Source organism: Passer domesticus, chromosome 10 (genome assembly GCF_036417665.1).
Source record: "Passer domesticus isolate bPasDom1 chromosome 10, bPasDom1.hap1, whole genome shotgun sequence".
In the NCBI taxonomy this organism is placed as follows: Eukaryota; Metazoa; Chordata; class Aves; order Passeriformes; family Passeridae; genus Passer; species Passer domesticus.
The window spans coordinates 31914570-31932930 of record NC_087483.1 but is presented as its reverse complement, the minus strand read 5'-3'; the positions used below and the strand labels follow the sequence as shown (position 1 = coordinate 31932930).

The 18361-nt window shown below is 42.2% G+C and overlaps 1 long non-coding RNA gene across 4 annotated transcripts; it reads left to right on the top strand.

The window, feature by feature from the left end:
- Nucleotides 1–123: 123 nt before the first annotated feature.
- Nucleotides 124–13776, top strand: LOC135309096 (uncharacterized). Of its 4 annotated transcripts, XR_010369406.1 has the most exons (7): nt 124–283; nt 1919–2079; nt 2747–2819; nt 4666–4731; nt 4820–5020; nt 6291–6398; nt 11050–13776. It is a non-coding gene; the product is annotated as an uncharacterized LOC135309096 (long non-coding RNA). The 4 variants fall into 4 exon arrangements; XR_010369405.1 differs by lacking the exon at nt 2747–2819; XR_010369408.1 differs by lacking the exons at nt 124–283; nt 2747–2819 and adding an exon at nt 344–408.
- Nucleotides 13777–18361: the final 4585 nt, after the last annotated feature.

Sequence of the window (18361 nt, the reverse complement as noted above, 5' to 3'; positions counted from 1 at the left end):
GTGGAGGGCAAGGAAGAAATTGATGGCCCTTAATTAAGAGTGACACTTTTTCACCCACACATTTGGCTTTTTAGGAGGTCTTCCAAGGAAGCCAGGGCTGAAAACACCCTTTTTGCCAAAGCTGGGAGGATATCCTGGGAGGTGCAAGGATGAGCCAGCAGGTGTTCCTGGGAGCTCAGAGAAAAGGAACCCTCCCTGCACCTGCTCAGGGACCTGGCTTTATAAATCATGTGCTTCCCTCCTTAGTGGTGGAGTTGAGGGTAGAGTAGGGGTGTCAGCTCAGGTGAGTAGTTAAAATAGAAATTGACCCTCTTTAGTTTAAAGCCATTGTCCCTTGTCCCGCTGTGATGAGCCTTGCTAAAATGTTTGCCCTTTAAGTATGGGAAGCTGCATTAATGCTCCATAAGGGTCTGTACCTGGTCCCACAGCATGGAAATCCATAATGCTTTCCCCACCTTTACAATATTTCCCCCATTTCTCTGTTTGTCTCTCATTTTGCCAGGGACTGGCAGTACATGGTTTATGCTAGCTGTGATACAAGTTTTTGCTGTTAAATGCTGGGAATGAAGCTATTGCATAGTCTGGAGAAGTTTTCAGATGGGAGTATCTGGTGATGGTTTTTTAGTGAGTGGTGCTCCATGTGCTCTTTCTGCTGTGTTCCTTAAGGGTCTGTGTGACTCGAGGTTTTGCCCGTCTGGGTGTGTAAATGAGACAAATCCTGAGCAATTCAGAGCAAAAGTGATCTCATCTAGGCTGCCCAGGGAATAAAAATGGTCACACAGACAAGTAACTTTCTGTCCCCAAATTCTAGGGCCAAAGTCTTGGTATAGCCAGCAGTGTCACCTGCAGCTGCAACCTGTGCTGATCCCTCCTGGTGGGGCTCACCTGTGGGTGCTCAAGGAATTGCCAGCCCAGTGCTGGCTGTGCAGTGCTTGGCACTGGTGGGAGCTGTAGAAGGATGCAATTAAACCAATTACAGGCTAGTGATTTTGCATTCAATGGAATAATTACTCTTGAAAGCTGGCAGCGTGGGTGAAACTTGCTCCCAGCCTTAATATCAGGTTTCACTATCTTGCCAGAAAGTGTGATTGACGTCAGCCTGTTACTGTGATAAAGGCTGTAAACTCACAGGCTCATAAAGTAATTTCGTGTGGAAGGAGTCTTCAAAAGTCATCTGGCCTAGACTTTGCTCAGAGTGGGCCCAGGCCAAAGGCTGCTGGGTGTTGTGCAGGGTCAGCAAGGGGAAGCCCATGGCCAGTGCTAGCCAGGAAATCCAACCAGAGATTATAACAACCCATTCTTGCCTCAGATAACTTATGAATCACTAAGAAAAGACTTTTGTCTTTCCAGTGTTGGGTGGGAGAAAAGTAAAACAACATAGGTATGCTAAGCCATAATTATCTTTCATTTTGTCCCTTAAGAATATCTATTAAAAATTATGATTTACTTTACTTGGGATATATTAATTAATTTTTCCCAGTGAATAGAAAAAAAAATATAACCTGGCAACCACTTTCTACCAGGTTGGGCAGTTCTTGTGATGGTGTGTTTGCCAGCTAAAGATGGAGCTGGACACTAAAAACTTAACTTTACTTGCTAATAGTACTGCTTCACAATGATGGGTGGGATTGGCAGTGTGAGGGGTCTGGGGGGCTTTAAACTGGGGTGAAACTTCAATGGATGAACTTTTCCATACTCTCCAGATGCCATTGTGCTCCACATGTGCCTGGCAGAGCAGTCTAAATACTGGGGAGCCTGGGGAACCTGTGTTGTGAATGCATTAAATCTCCAGTCTGGGTTCTTGTGCAATTGGTTATGTGTGCTGAAAATTCTCAGCTCTGCTTATTCTGATGTCTGCAGGTGTGAGAGGTTGCATTAACTCAGCTTTTTTTTTTTTTTTTTTTTTTTATGATGAAAGAACACACAATCAGGAGGAGAAATGGCTGTGGAGTTGGTGGATAAGAGATGCTTATCCTTAAGTTACAGTCTTGAAGTAAATAAAGATGTAAGCTGTTTTCAGTGCTTTTTAATTGGGATGGAGAGGCTGCAACTGGCAGGGCTCTCTACTCTGAAACTGAGGTAAGTCTTACCAGCTGAGCCTGGATCATGGGCTATAAGCACAAGAAGCATTACTTGGTGCCTTCATGCGTCTTCTTTGAGGAAAATCAACATTGTGCCCTTTCAAAAAGGGGCAAATTCTAGAGGGAACTTGATGGGAAAACTCCTAAATCACCCAAGTCGTGACCATGGGCTCCACACTGAACAGTCCTATTCTAAGTGCAATTCACTCAGAAGAATGTGAGACACATTCCAGAAAGGGTTTTGACTTCAGGAAGATTTTAAATGTGGAAAATGGCATAATCTGATAATGATAATAAAATTACTTATGTATTTCAGGCTTCCTCAATTTAAAATCTTACTTCACACATTTTCTACTCAGAATAGTCCCTGCCAACATTACTGAGCACCTGTAGATACTGTGGTCTATTCAGTAGTAAATGCATGATGGAATTTCATTTTAAACTTCCTTCAAACAATCTTCCTGTGACTGATAAAGGTTCTGAGAAAGAGAAGACTTATTCTGTTTCCTAGCAATTTTTTTTTTGGGTAATTGATATTTAGAGTGAAAATACTACTTCAAAACTACAATTCAACAAATGATAAATTTAGGTTTTGCCATTCAAAATTACTCCTGTCTCTTTTTCATAATGGGATATTCTGACATTGACTTCTTTCCCCTTGGCAGAGTATTATTTCATTCATCGTTCACCTCAGTAAATTAAAGGCAGCAGAGCAGGGTAGAACACCAACTGCTTAAGGTACATTTTTATTTATCAAGTTATTCAGCCTGTACACTTTGTTCTCACTGCTTTGAGAACACAAACTGTTTTCTGAACAGGTACCTGACGTGGTGGCTTGGCCCCAAGACCCATGGAATTATGTTTGATAGGTCTGGATGCCTCCTGAGTATTGTTGCAGCATCCCTGGGACCAGCTCAGCTGAGACCTATAGGGTTAATAGGAACTTTCTTAGAATTAGGTTTAAGGCCAGCCTTTACTAATTAATCTGGAACATTTTATTTCTTTATGTATTTTTAGTGGAGTGTCTTTAAAAGACCTTAAAAAGACATGGTGTTTGTCTGGGGGAATTTATTGTTGTTGAGTTTTCTCAGCATATAAGAGGCAGCCATGCTTGGTATACCCTAGTTCTTGCAAAGATTGCTGAAAAATGGCAGGATTTTTTTTTTTTACACTTTAGTTATGTTCAGATGGACTTTTGGGGGGTTGATGGTCTTTCTCTTCCATATAATCTTTATGAAGAGGGGAAATTCTGTAGTGCAAAAATAGTTTTGGACTGTCAGAAACCTGTGGCAGTAACTGAACTAGGGAAGTGTGGCTAAACCCTCTTTTTCACAGGGATAAATGGGATAGATGTGACTGCTCAGTGCTGAGGTTTGCACACAGTGCAGCCAGAAGCATCCCTTCAGTGGCGGGCAGTGAAGCAGCACTGGCCAGGCTGTGCTCCAGCCATGCTGACCAACACCTGCCCTGTGTATTCTTGAGTACGCATTTTTCTGTAGCACTTGATACCCAGCAACATTTCTCTTTGAAAGGCTTGCCTGAGTGTTTAGATATTCCCAAGCAGATCCAAAGAGTTCATGGGTTGATAAAATATTTTCCACCGCAAACTGTGACTGAGCTGTAGGGTTGGTTTTGCTGGACAGCTGCAAAAATGGATGAGGTGTATGTTTTACTGCAGCTGAAACCCTTGGACGTTTGTGTCAGCCTTCTTGAGGGTCACTGGAGCAGCACTTAGAGATGCTACTGAGGAGAAAGCCCTGCTGTACCAAAGAGTGGGGGAGGTTATTCAGGAGTACTCATGCTTATAGCAATTCTGTCTTTAGAGCTATTGATCTTTCTTTGTGTGTGCTCCTTTTCCACCTAATTTGGCACAGCTCTGTTGCCAGTTGGTTGCTGATATTGTGATGTAGGGGTTGATAAGCTCTTGCCAGCATTCAGAAACTTTCCATTCCCACACTTTGCAAGCCCTGGCCATTTTTCAAGCCTGTCATTTGAAGCTGTTTGAATCATGGAAGAACAATGACAAGTGAGGGAGAATCTGTTACTACTGATATTTATCTGGGAGCCTCCTTTGGTGCAATTACCAGCTGGGGAGATAAAAAGTGTGGTGCAAAGAGTGTGTTTGGATGATGGTCAAAAAACAGAGGTTAGTGCACTCTAGGAGAAGGTGGAGAGTGCTGGATCAGCACCAAGCAGTCACAGCTTGTGTCACACTGTACAGGCTGGGTCCTCCACATGGGAAAATGAAGCCAGGGACACTCCTGGGACAAGGAGCAGAGAGCCCTGGCCTCAGCTGTTCCCACTGTCACTGGAAATTTAGAGCTCAGAGGTGGAGCTCCCTGCCCTGTGCAGGCAAGAACAATATTTGATCTGGCTGCACAGGTAAGGTAGGAGCCATGAGAAGTCACCAGCAAATGCTCTGACATTTCCTGTGTGTACCCCACAAGTCTTCAGAGAGTTTGTGATCCTGTGAACTAGCAAGGGGTAAAAACCTCATGTAGACATAGTGAGCCTGTTATTCACTGCTTTGCTGATCAAAGTAAACCTTTCCTCCTCCCTGGCCTTGTACATTTTCTGTGTTCAGGTGTTGTGTGTCCAGACAGCCCCAGGAACTGATGTGTGTTAATGACCACTCACTACACACTCGTAGGTAAGATCAAAAAACATTTGCCACGTGCTTCCTCTTCCACAGTATTTTGTTTCCACGCCCCCACCTCCAACCTTTATTCTTCTTTCAGGTTTTCCATGTGTAATTTGCCCTACTCTTGCTGCTGATCCTGGACTGCTTGTCTCTGGATGAGCTGTCTGTGCCTGGCATGGGCTCTCACCAGGACGTGTCTGGCTGCTGCACTGACCCCCAGAGATTCCTGCCCTGCTTTCCATTCCTCCTGGGCTGTGGTGTCAGCCCTGTGCCAGTGTCTGTGCAGAGACTACTCCAGGTTAGAAATAAATGACTGGTTGTGACTTGGAAGAATTTGTTAATCTGATTCATCTCATAGCTACAACAATGGGTATGTTGGTCCAAGCCACTGTGTTTGAGGTGGCTGGGGAGAGAAAATGCACATTCAAGTGTGACAGTAGCACCCTCAAATGAAGAGTGTGTGTCTTGTCCTCTTTCAGACAATACAGAAAGGTCAGCAGTGAAGTTGTGCTACACCCAGGGGGGCTGGTTTTGGTTTTCAGTGGAGTGTGAATGAGGAGCCACATCTCCAACCTCTGTGAGCAACCCCTGTGATGGTTTAACTTCACCATCTTCCTACCATGTTGCCTCTCAGTCCCTTCATCTCATCTCCCAGGATGCCTCTGGCACAAGTTGTGTCAAACCTGGATTGTGAGAGGGGTGAACACTTGAAGAAAATTGTTTTAAGCAGGGTCAGGTGCCTGATCTGATCCTTGATACCCCCACCCCAGGTGCTGAAGCCCATCAGCAGGAGGAGCTGGGGTGCCTGGCTTGGCCGTGCCCTGCCAAGGCTAACCCGAGCTCTTTGCTGCTCCTTAGGGAAGTGAGCATCATCTATCAAGTGGTTTATGTATCTGATTGAGCTCCTCAGCCAGGGATGAGTCAATTAGCTAGTAAAAATCCACAGGCACGTAGAGAGGCACAGCAAAAGTCTCCTGTGGGAGCAGGCAGCCCTGTGGATCCAGAGCTGTGTGCAGCTTCCCACAGCAAGTGCGGTGCAGCCCCAGCTCCTTACACTTCAACTTCCTTTAAAAAGCATTGTCAGTACCATTATTACTTGATATGGGCTACTATTTAATCACCCAGTGCAGCCCTCACTATTTTCATGATTCCACTAAGTACAGCTCCTTAAAAGACAAACAAATGAATGGTCTCTTTTTATTTTTCCTTGAGACAAACCTGTAAAACAGCCAAAGCCCTCAGTGTCTCTCAGTGATTTTGTGAGTGCTCTCAAAACCTCACACTATGTAAAGCTTTAGGATTGCTCAAACCAGGAAACCTGACACAGAGCTCTCTTTTTTATCTGCAGAAAAAGGCATTGTGTCATGGATTTTTAGGAATAAAGCTGCAAAACAGCTTGATGTGGGTTTTTCTTTCAACCAAAACAATGTGTTGAAGCATTCCAGATGTGTCAGTTTACTGAAGTTCACAGGGTGTGTAGAAGTCTTAAGATCTTCTACCTGCAATGACACATAAATGCCAGCACCACTAATTTTGCTTAAATGCTTATGTACAACTTTTTCTATAAGGTTTGGCTCAGAACTGCTCTTTTGAGATGAGTTATGGATGCACCCATTCCTAGCAAGACAGCATGACCACAGAGGAGACTTCATGCATGTGCTGGTTGATCATCACAGGTAGCCCTGCTGTGGCAAAACTACTTTCACATGGGATTTAGCACTGCACAAAACAAACTGGGAGATGTGGTGGCTTGGCAAAAGTGAGGTAGTTGATGCACAGACCAAATCCTCACCCTGCACTATTTTTCTTTTAGGTATTAACTGGGAAAAACCCCAAACACAGTGTGTTTGTCATTCTGCATGGCAGCATGGAATAAATGAACTGGTTTGCTTTAGGCTGCTCACAGATCTTTTCAAACCTAAGTTCTGATTGCAGATTCCTCCTTGTAAATTCTGAAAATGGGAAGTGGTAGAGAAATAGTAGATTTTCAGATGTGAAGAAGAAAGCTGCTAGTAACACTGGATTTGGAAAACTGTCTTTTAGAACAGAAAAAAATACTTTTTTTCCTTTTTTTTTTAGTATGAATATTGCTTGCTGAATGCAATTAGTATTTTTCTGTAGAATTAATGAATGAGAATTTAGTAGTGACCATTTTCTTTTTAGAACAATGTACTGTATCATCAAAACTTCTGTTAAAGGAAAGAGTGGTTTGAGTTATCCTATGATGACAAACTCAAAGTTGAGAATGAGACCAGTCAATTCTGTGATTTCTTGCAATGGAAGAGATGCTGGCACATGCTATCATTTGTGATGTTCTTCACATCACAATCTAAAGGTGTTTCTAAATGCTGTGGCTGCTGTTACTGTTATGCCCTATTGTGAATCAAGATGCATCACTTGATTTTTCACTCATATTCCACTTGATCTAAAGCAACTGGGTTCCCTGAGGGGATGCAAAGGTTTGTAGGTGAAGGGTAGGGTACTGCTGATCAGAGCAAAATCTGTAGTAAAGACACCATCTTTTGGTATTATATTTGGAAAAATTTGGCAGGTTTTGAGGAGTGAAAGAACATTTTCAGGAGTGCTGCCTTCTCCTTACAGACAGTGCCTTGCACCATCACAACCACTTCTGTCTTCTCAAAACAGTCACTTCCTTGGTTGTCTTCAAGCATCACCCAAAACACTTCTTGTTTTTCCTACAGCTCAAATACAAACAGTATCACCTTTGGTTTGTGTTCAGCAATAATCCTGATAAGATTTCTCAGGAACCCCAACAGAACAAGTTAAAAGTAATTTCATTGACGCAGTTCTGCGGTGCACTGAAATACATCAAGTTGTCATTTATGGCATACTTGTTTTCTTTCTTTGTCTCAATCCAAAGACATAAATAATTGTAATGGATTATTTGTGGTGTTTGAAGAAAAAAATGTTCTAATCGTATGTTTTAGCTTTCTTTCGCTTTTGGCTGCAAGGTCTGGAAATAATTAAACCTACTAGACTCAGAAAGAAATGCATACGGAAAGAAAATATCTGGAAGTAGAACTTTAAATCTATTAAAGAGTGAGTAAATAACATATGAAGATGAACTAGCCAGGGGATCACTGTCTTTGGGCCCTGGTTTATAGGTCATATTTATAAGAAGAGATAGACCTGAGGTCTACATAGTGAATGACCCCAAAGCTGGGGCACCAAAAATCTTATTAGAAACCATCTCTAATGAAGACGCAGATCAGCTGAAGAGATGGTTTTAAAATATCGTAGGGTTAGTAACAAAGAGGATAAATGTGACATTAGTCTCCTTGAAATGCCATGAATTAGGTATGTGGATGATAATTGGAAATGTAATTGTGTATGGATTAGCCTGCTGATGTGGGGGAACAGAGCAATGGTGTCATACACACTAACCAGCTCCTGAATGGCTTCCAGATCATATTGGAAGATAATTGTTTGTACAGCTGGATCTTCTCTGTCTGCTTTCAAACCGCTCTGCAACCATGTGGAGAAGATTTTATTATATTTTAAATCTGGGTATCTTCAGAATATTCCAATACCTCCTGAGCTTGGAAAAGAACTCTAATTATTGCATAGCTCCAAAAACTCTGGACTGGAAACATTTTTACATTTCTGTGGAAGGAATATAATTCCTAAAATGAACCAAGTCCTTAAGACATGAGAGTGTTTCTACTCTTAAGACCCTCTAAGAAAGCTCAAGACAAGGTGTTCTTCATTCTTTTAATTTTTTTTTTTTTAATTCCTGGGTACACACATAGCAATCTGGCTGTATAATTGCAGAGCTATTGAAATGAATCTGAGAATCAGGATGTTACTTTGGTGGTGGATGAAACAAACTGTCATAAGAATGCTAGGGTTTTTGGCTAAATTATGGAGTAAAAAAGGAAGTGGCATACATGCTTTGGACAGCGACTGTTTTGGTGGGTTTTTTTAGTAACGGGAATTTTTAATATATTTTACCATACACAGATTCCTTCCATTAAAAGCCTTGGTCTGATAAAAATATGGCCTTCATATAAAATGATCTTTTTATTTTACAACATGAAGCTCTTAAGAAGAGGAGAACATAGTGGTGACATGCAGAATGCAGAATTTTTTTCTTGGCAGTGGTGGACATCAAATCAAGATTTATAACAAAACAAACATATTTTACTGAAATGAATTGGAGGCAGGAGCTGGTCAGGATGAGTAACATGCTTATAAAAAGTCTCAAACTTCTCTGTCTGACTGGATCCACCCAGAGAAAGTTCCTTCATCTCCATCAACACACACAAGAACTACTTAACTTCAGAAGTGCCACTCATACCAACCATAAGGAAGGCAAAAGGATGGGAATGGAAGTGGCTGTTGGTGAAAACAAGGGTATCTAGAATTTTGTCTAGTGTTGGAGAAGCTGCCTTGATGTTTTATCCTTGGAAGAAGGATATGCAGAAGATGCTGTGCTAAAGTACTCTTTGTAGTTGCTCTGATGGGGAGCCCTGGAGAAGCCCCTTTTCCTTCTCTGGACCCAAATCTCCTCTAGCAGAACTGGCCCCTTTCCTTTGTGCTACTGCAGAGAAAGCAGTGGCAGCAAGGCTGAGCAGGAGGAAGGATGGAATAAGAGCTGGAGGCTGATAGCTGCTTTGGGACTTTCTTGCAGGCTTTGGTTATTTCTTATTCATTGTTTTCTTTCTGGCTGTTTTGTTTTGGTTTTGTTTTTTGTTGTTTTTTTTTTATATTCCCCCCAACTTATGTCAAACTGTCTTAGATTACAAATGCCAAGGGCTAGTTTGAGTTACGCTCCCATCACATTTTCAACTCCGGAGCATTACTGTCTAGCAGTAATCTGCTCCAGGACAAGTCTGAGACTCAGCCTTGATGCAGTTTGGTCCCTTATGGAAAGGGTTTTTGTAGCTGCACTGCTAGGGGGAAGGACAGCTGCATGCAGGGAACCAGCCCCAGTGTGGGGTGTGAGCAGCACAGGTGTGGATGGATGGCAGATGTGGAGCTGCCAGCTGCATGCAAGCAGCATAGGAGGGAGCTGTCTGGGATGGGCTGTGAGCACAGAGGGGACAATGCAGGATATCCCCTAAGCCAAACCTAAAAATACTTTTTCCCACCCTGCAGGCCTCAGGGTGCAAGCTGCTTGGATGCAGAGCTGAGCCCTGCTTTGTTCACAGTCACACTGGGCTGTAACTTGTGCTCTTGTACCTTTGATGCCTGACTGATGCCTGTCAATCACTGTGTTTGAGTATGCCTGTGCTTTCATTTCTCACCTGGTCTCCCACCTGCTCCTACTGTAATGAAGGGGCCTCTCTGCTTTGCAGCAACCCACAGAGGCTTTGTGGTCAGGGCAGAGGTGCAAAAGAAGCCAACCAAGCCATTGCAGAGCAGTGCTGCCCTTGTTCTCTTCACTCTTTTGCGAGCCCAGTGCCTGCTGCTCAGTTTGCACCACAAGTTCTCACAGGACAGACCCTTTCCATCTGACAGTGGTCTGGTGTCCTTGATGCTCATGTGGTTGGCTAGTGGGATGCTTGGGGAGCAGTGTCTTCCTCCTTGCTTCTGCAGAAATGTTGCATTTCTGAAATGAAATATGTTGTTTGCATGTCAAATGGCACGGGGCATTTTCACAGCTCTCCTGGCAGCCACAGGCTTGGCATATTGCAGGCTGAAGGGCTGCCAAGGGCAAGCATTCAGAAAAAAAAAAAAATTAAAAAAATCCCTTGCAGGCAATTGCCAGAGTTTGGTGCCAGGTTAATCAGAACTCCCCATTGTCTCTCTGAGACAAATGTTCTGATTAAATCTATTGTTGTTGGGCTTGATGGGACAAAGTGTTACTGAGTTACATCACAGCTATAATGTGGAAACTGGAACACAGCACAATTTATGGTGGAATGTTCCCTGGTATTGTTCAGAAATATCACCACAGAAGAAGTTTGTGGGAATGATTATTTGAAAGCTGCTGGTCTAACAGTGCTTGAGCCCAGCTCCAGGGTGTCTAACTAGGCTCTGCTCCATAGCTTAAGTAAACTACTTAACCTCCCTGTTTCTGCTCTGCCCTTTATGAGCAGTGGTGTTAAAGTGTTTGTCTGCCTTCCTGCAAGGATCTGCTCATGTTTCCAGCTGGCTCTGGTTCATGCACCCGTGCTGGTGTTGCAGACTCTTGCTGTGTCTGTTGGACTGGGGGTTTTCTCTTCTTTCTGTCCAGCCTGGTCATTGTGTTCTCATCACTGCAGCGTCTCAGAGATGACTTGGAGTGACTCTGAGTCCTGCCTGCTGGGGCTGACATGGCAGAGAGAACCTGGCACTCACTGATTCCACTGTTTGCTCCTGCAGGTCTGCAGTCCAGTGCCACGGGAAGAGCACTGGGACTCCCTGGTCTTTAAACAGTGCTGGCTTAAGGGCTGTTTTAAGCACAGTTCAGGCTTAAGGACTATGTGGTTCTTAAACATGGAAAAGAAGCAAGCTGGTTGTGCAAGAGGCAACACTGATGAGACCTCAAAAAACTATTGCAGGACATGAAAGAGGTGGGAATGAGACAGTCTTGTCTAGCCACCTTATGTCACTTAATAAAATACATATATCCATGTAGTGCATGAGATTGCATCCAGATTTTGTGGCTCCCATCCATGCTCACACAGCCTGAGTGCTGCCTGGTTCCTGGCTGTCCTCACCTAATGGGGCTCACCAAGGTGTTACAGCACACTAGATAACTTGAGCAACCTTAGGATCATCATTATTAAGCTGAACACTGAAATTTGGAGAGAAGGTCATCTGTCTCTTTCTCACTGACTCTTTTGTGTAGCAAACAACGAGGTTTGCATGAGCATCCTCTGACATTTGATAATGCCATCTCTGCAAAGTGTCATTGTGTTGGAGAACAGGAGACAGACTGGACTAAAGGCGCAGGAGACTGAGGAAAGCAAGTAACAGAGCATACAGGGGTCTTAAATGAAGTCTGGGTGGGATCTAGCTGGTCAAGTTTACCATGATAATGGATCATAATAGCTCATCTTATAGCTGTAATTTTTTGAAGATGATCTTGGCTCCCAAACTCTGAAGAAAATATTTTCATGATGCCAAAAATTCTCAGCATTTGATGGCTCTCCCTGACCTGGCTGAGTCACCTGTTCAGCTGCCTTTCTCCCTCTTGTGCAGTTTGGGGTGGAGGAGAAACAACACTTTCCTTCATCTCATCTTTGCCTTTATCTTTTTTCTTTCTATTTTTGTTTTGTTTTACCTGGGTTTGGGGAGAGGGATGAGTTACAAGCTTAAAAAATGCAGCCTGTGGCTGGGAGGGAGAGCAGGGAGCTTTCATATTGTAATTACCTGGGTTGTGTTATAGCTTTGTTGGTATTTTGGCCATAAACACACCACTCTCACTTAAAGCACAAAGACCGTGCTGAAAGTTAATTTTTCTTGGCAGTATGTGCTTAAAAACTAAAAGGTTTCTTTTTGTCATGTGTTTAACGTATCAGCTAATTAGAAAGGAATGTTAACATATGGCATAACCACCAGCTGCAACATAACAGCAAAGCTAAATTTGGTACTAGTGAAGGGGCATAACCCAAGCACCCAGACCAGCAGACAATGGTTAGTGTTACCAAAAAGGGTTTGTGATATCAAAACAAGTAGGAACAGTTCAGCGGGCAGCTTGTAGATTGACATTAGGATCAGAGGTGTAGACAGAAATGAAAAAATAAAATAAAGTGACAGAACAGTTTTGAAAATAGATGACTGCATGGATTAGTTGCCTCATGAATTGATGAAGTTAGTTTGAGTACCAGCTAGTGAAGATGTACCAATGATTTTCATGAGCCATGACAACTTATGGCTTATGGGCTACAATGGAGGAAAGTGCTGAAAATGTGTTCAGTGCTGTGAGGAATGGATTCAAGATGATGTGAACTGGGAGTATGTGGTGTGTTCTCATCCCTGGAGGGGGAAGAATAAAACAGTCTAAAACTGTTTTGGGAATAGCATCTCAACATAGCTGCAATGACACCACAAGAAATAAAATATTAATTGGAGATCTTCCAAAGATGAGAAATTATTGACCCAGAAACCCTGCTTCTTTCAAAGAGCAATGAAATTAGAGAAGTCCATAGAGGTACTAGGAATGGTAAAAGGAAATTCTGCCAGCAGTGAACCTGACCGTGGGTCCTAAGCACTGAGTATTATAGCAGTGTACAATGAGGCAAAACAATGATCTGGGTTAGAGTATCTGGTGATATGATTTTTTCATCTATGAAAGTCAAAGAGAGAAAGTAGCTCAACATAGAGAAGGAGTAAAGCCTTCCTGAGGGGAAAATAAGGGGGGAAAGTTTAATGCATGCAAAGGAAGTAAGATGCCGCCTAACATTAAGGAAGAAATTAGTGGTTGATGAGAAGAATGAGGCACTAGACTCAAGCCTTCAGAGAAAAAAATACGCCAATTTTATTGCTTGGGAATGCAGACGTTGCGTGTGGTGGATGACAGTATCTGCTGGGATGAGACAGTGTAATGCTGTTACCAAACACTCTGAATTAACAGGGTATTTTTCTCAGGATCCAGATTTGTTAAATGTCTGTAACTCCTTTATTTTTATGAGATGTACTACACTCTGCCTTTTCTAGAAGACATTTATTAGACAGAGACTGTCAGTGGTCAGAACAAATGTTTCCTTGAAGATGAATTTATGATATTTTGGATGTAGTCAGATGATAACTTTAGCTAAGTTGAGCAGGACTCAGGAGTCACTCCAGGCAGATGTCATTGAAAGAAACCCTCAGTATTCAGTGATGCAGCTCCACACAGATCTGCCTTCCAGAAAAATGCCATCTCCCTTGCCTGAGAAACTGAAATACTTAAAATAGATGGTGACTTAGGAACTGCATGGGAACAAAAGTAGTTTTACTGTCACTGCCAGACCCAGTGCCTGATCCTGCTGTGTCTCAAGGCCTGGCAGAGATAAGATCTTGACATACACAGTCTGGGTTTTCATGTCAAGAAAACTTTGATTCCTTGTCCTGGAGGAAGCTATGGTATTAGCCAGTAAAGAAAAATGGACCTAGTTTCAGTAGATCAGGAAGTGCTCAGTCCTGCACTGTCTGATGCCAAAACCATTCCAGGTAAAATGACAATCTGTGCTTAGGAGTCATCCAAAAATCAAGTATCTTGTCTAAGCAGTGATTTCATATCCCACTATGGTCAGCTTGCATGGAGTAACTAGTCAGTCCACTTCAGGTCATCATACACATTTGGCTTAAATTCAGAAGGAGCCTGTGTGACCAGCATACACTGGTGATGAGCTTGTAAATGCTGGAGAGTGAATTAGGAACCCAATCCTCCTTAAGTGTATCCCTCTCTTTTCTGGAAAGTGGGAAATTGCTCCAATCTTCTCTCACTGCCTCCCTGTGGAACACTGCAGTTTTCTGTGCTTGTGTGGGTCAGTGTGATGCTCTTGAAGTGGGAGCATTCCTGCAGCCTCATTTCAGGCAGTTTTCTTGTTCAGTTGTTTTCTTGTTCAGTTTGATATTACCTGTTTCCTAAAATGTTTACAAATTTTTACTTCCTTTTGTCCTGTGTTCTGCTGTTCCAGGCATTTTTATTTACAGCTTTCTGCAGCTTTTAATGGAGCTGAAATGTACCTTAGAAGGGCTAAACGTTCATCATCAAAATCCTTCTAGGAGTTATTTCATTATTTTGAAAATGCTTTAAAGTGAAATGTTTTAAATGTTTTAGAAGTGAGGCCAAGCAGTTATTTGCCTAAACAACAGCTTAAGGTGTTTAAACCCCAGCAGAGCTGTAACCTATGTGACTGCTGCCCCCATGTCAGGTGAGCTTTGTCCAGTAAAAAATACACCTGATACAAAAATCATTGCTGTGTTATCTGCAGTTCAAGGAAATAAAAATAAAAATGCAGATTAATTTCTCACTCCAAGAACTGCACGTGCATTGAGTTAGGAAGGACACCTTCCATCAGCGTGAGGTCTTTGCCTGTGCTGCCAACTTGACCAATGTTGCCCATTGGTCTGAATGGCCCAGTGGGTCCCTAATTTCTAACTATAGTTAATGATGTCCTTGTAAACATGCTCACAGGTAAGATTCTCCCTTGGAAAAAGTCTTGGTATCGGGACTTCTGCCAGGCTTTGGGCTAGTCTGTGGAGATTCCAGTTTGCTGGAAATGTCTGGCATGACATTTCAGTTGAGTCACCACCCTGGAGGTATTTAAAAGCTGTGTAGATGTGGTGATTAGGGACATGGTTCAGTGCTGGACTTGGCAGTACTGGGTTAATGGTTGGACTCAGTGATCTTAGAGGTCTTTTCCAACATAAATGACAGATTCTGTGATTCAGCTTGTCACTGCAGCCTGCTGTGCTCCCTGCCTGCTGTGTGGCTACGAGAGGGCACTCCTTTGTTTTCCCCAGTGTGTGGAAACTGTCTAGAGTGACGAGTGACTGAGGATTTTGTGTGCCCAGCTAGAGACATGTCATCAGGCACCCTCATTTTTATCTTATGGGTATTTTAAAGTAGCAACATATAAATCCACGTGCCACCTTAGGAAAGTCCCTGTGATTTAGCAGCAGGAGACCACAGACACATGAGTGCATCATGAGGGAAAGCTGCATCATCACAACGCCTGAGCCCCTTGACTGGCACCTGCCTCCCACCTCCGGCTTTGTGGGAGGTAGTTAATGCTGAGGTGAACTGAGGACACATTCACAACAACTCATGCTTTCATATGTGCGTTATCTGAGATGCAGTTTATATGTGTGAAAGTATAGTAACCCCAGACTGATGGCAATCAGTATTATTGGCAAATAGTATCTACTCATTGTCACTGTTGGGAGTAGTGTACAATTAGAAGGAATTTCATAGTTACCCAGAGCAGTGTGTCAAGGATCATTTCCCCTTGGCTTTCCTTGCAAGAGACTGATTGCTGATAGAAAGGACATAAATTTTGACCTGTTTGAGCTGGTTGTAGCCAGTTTTCCATAAATGCATTACATTTTTACGCCAAGGAATGCTCTTTAGATCAGATGGTGAGAAGGAATGGCACCCATTCAAATCAACATGGCTAAACAAATTTTGGGTATGTTTTTGCATTATGAGCATAATGTATGCAAATGTGTGTGTTCTTACATATAGGTAGTACTTTCATTTACATAATTCTTAGTAATCTCGACTCATTTTTCAGCTGTCAAATACCTATAGAAATATCAACCATGTTTTTCTGCTGTCTTGGTCATTTGCTCAGTATTATATAGGATTTTGTTCTTCTAGTGACGAGATGGAAATCATTCACATTGACATGGTAACTGGAAATTTATTACTGTAAATCTTCTGTTTTAATTGTTAGAGATAGGATATACAGTGTGCTGATGCTGACACTGGAAAATGTTGTTTTCTTTGCTTTATCACAGTGCTTGTTTTACAATGGGCTGCCAAAAAGTTTTTAAAAAGTTCTGAAAATATTTGAAAATCAATATATTCAACTGTATATAATCCCTATCAGAGCATTGACTTCCTCTATGAAACACAGATTTCTTCTGTCCTAGTTTTAAGTCTTTAAACACCTGTGGATAGAATTTCATATGTGCCATGCTTGAAGAGACTCTAAGTTGTTCTGAGAAAATATGAATAATAATTGACTATAGAGCTGGCCAGCTGTGTTTTCAGACATGATTTGCACACACGTGCTCACACTCCTACGGGGCTCCTCCTTACATGGACTGTATCAGACAACATCAATTTCCACAGCAAAGGTGGTCTGTGGTTCCAGTTCTCCAATTTGCCCCATCAGCTACATGTGCTGACAGCAGTTTTCACACTGAGGGGCAATTACAAACCTAGCTGAAGGTTTGTGTTTTTACAAAGTGTCTGGAGCAGCAATGAACATCCTTGTTCTTGCAGGAGCTTCCAGGAAAACCTTCCCTGTAACAAGATCGGGTCATCTTGTTTGGATTAGCAAGTTGTCAGTCTGGTTGTTGCTCCTGCTTGTCTTTAATTTCTAATCTAGTGACAAGCTGTGAGTTATTTGATTTGATTCTTATGGTGGATCCAGGGAAAAAATGCAATGCCTTGAGGATCACTGTGTAGCTGAGAGTGAAAAAGTATGTCCAGTCTGGAAGTCTGCTTTTTATGAACTCCTCAGTGATGATATGAAGCGTAAACTTGAAATCCCTGCCAGGGCAGTCTGAGAAATACAGATTTTATGAGATACTTAAGGAATTTGCAAACATTTTTGAGGGGAGAACCAACAGTTGTTTCAAATATATTTATCTGTGACCTAGAAAAATTGTTCTTGTGGTTTTGTGATCTAATGTGGCTTGTGCTATAGACATCCACAATGATTTTTAATAACCAATTCATTACCAGTAGTGCAAATCTACGGACCAAAGACACCTTTAACAGCCATAAGAGCTCTGAGAGCACTTCAATTACATTACACAAACAAGATACTACTGTGTATGAAAGAGCTGTACGACTTGTATTTTTGCTTCAGTTAAAATATAACCAAAACATAATCTTTTGTACATGGCCTTATGAAAGACTGACTCACGTGCAGCAGGACAGAGTAGCAGCACCACCATAAAATTAAGTGGTTGTTAAAGGATTTAAGATATGGTCCTTAAAGTTTGTAAAAGGCACTTCTTCTAAATGGGGGGATATTAATCTCCACAGTTCTAGTAATTATATTTTATTATATTGTGTCATATTTTATTTTTGTGCTTTTTGTCATGGCCGAAGCAACTGGTGTGTATTTGAGGTGTAGTTTTAAGGCACCAATACTGCTTTTGGAAGTTGACTGCATTTCAGTGGTGGGGAAGTATCAAGTATGTGACCAAAATTTCAGTAGATTTGTAGCTTCTAATTCTATCGTTAATTTGCCTGTTCATCTGGATTATGCTGCTTTCATCAGGAATGGGTGAGATTGACACTGGCATAGAGCCTTCACCTCTAGAGCTTTTAAAATAAATATCAAAAAATTAATGGGGCACAGGAAAGTGCCCTGAAAAGGAGTCTTCTTTTACACTTCTCTTAAGAGAAGTAAGAAACTCTCTCTGTCTTTAGCATATGATAGGGCAGGCTCACTTTATTACCCTGAGCAGCCTCAGCAGCAAGAGCAGCATGCCATTTCTTCTGGAAAGAGCAGCAAGGTGAAGGGTTTGCCGCTGAAGAGAGATGCTGGTACTTGAAAATAAAGCATAACTTTTAATGGGAGAGTGATGAACCAAACTGCAATGGGGTGGCATTGATTATCTGCCTCCTGGTAACTACTGCATGAGGTTCTTGCTGAAAGGTGTGTTTTAGTCACACCAAAGTAATGTTTTAAACAGAAGAAGCTGTTTCAGTAAATAGAAAGGGAACTGACAATCAATATGGTTCCTTCTGGCTTTAAATTCTCTGAATTGTCAAGGTACTGCTGGTTTTTGCAGCCATGCCATTTATGACGTTCAGTCTACCTTTCTCCAGTGTGCAGTCCTGGGAAAAGACCCAGCTAGTCCAAGGCCAGATGCTCAAAGATTAATGTTTGATGTTTATTCCTTTCTGCTACATTCAGTGGGTTTTATGCCATTATATACTTCATGATGCTTTGATCCTTTGATTCTTTCTGGGAAGGTGGGTTCATATGTGTGTTTTGTGTTGTTTTCCTCTCTTTTG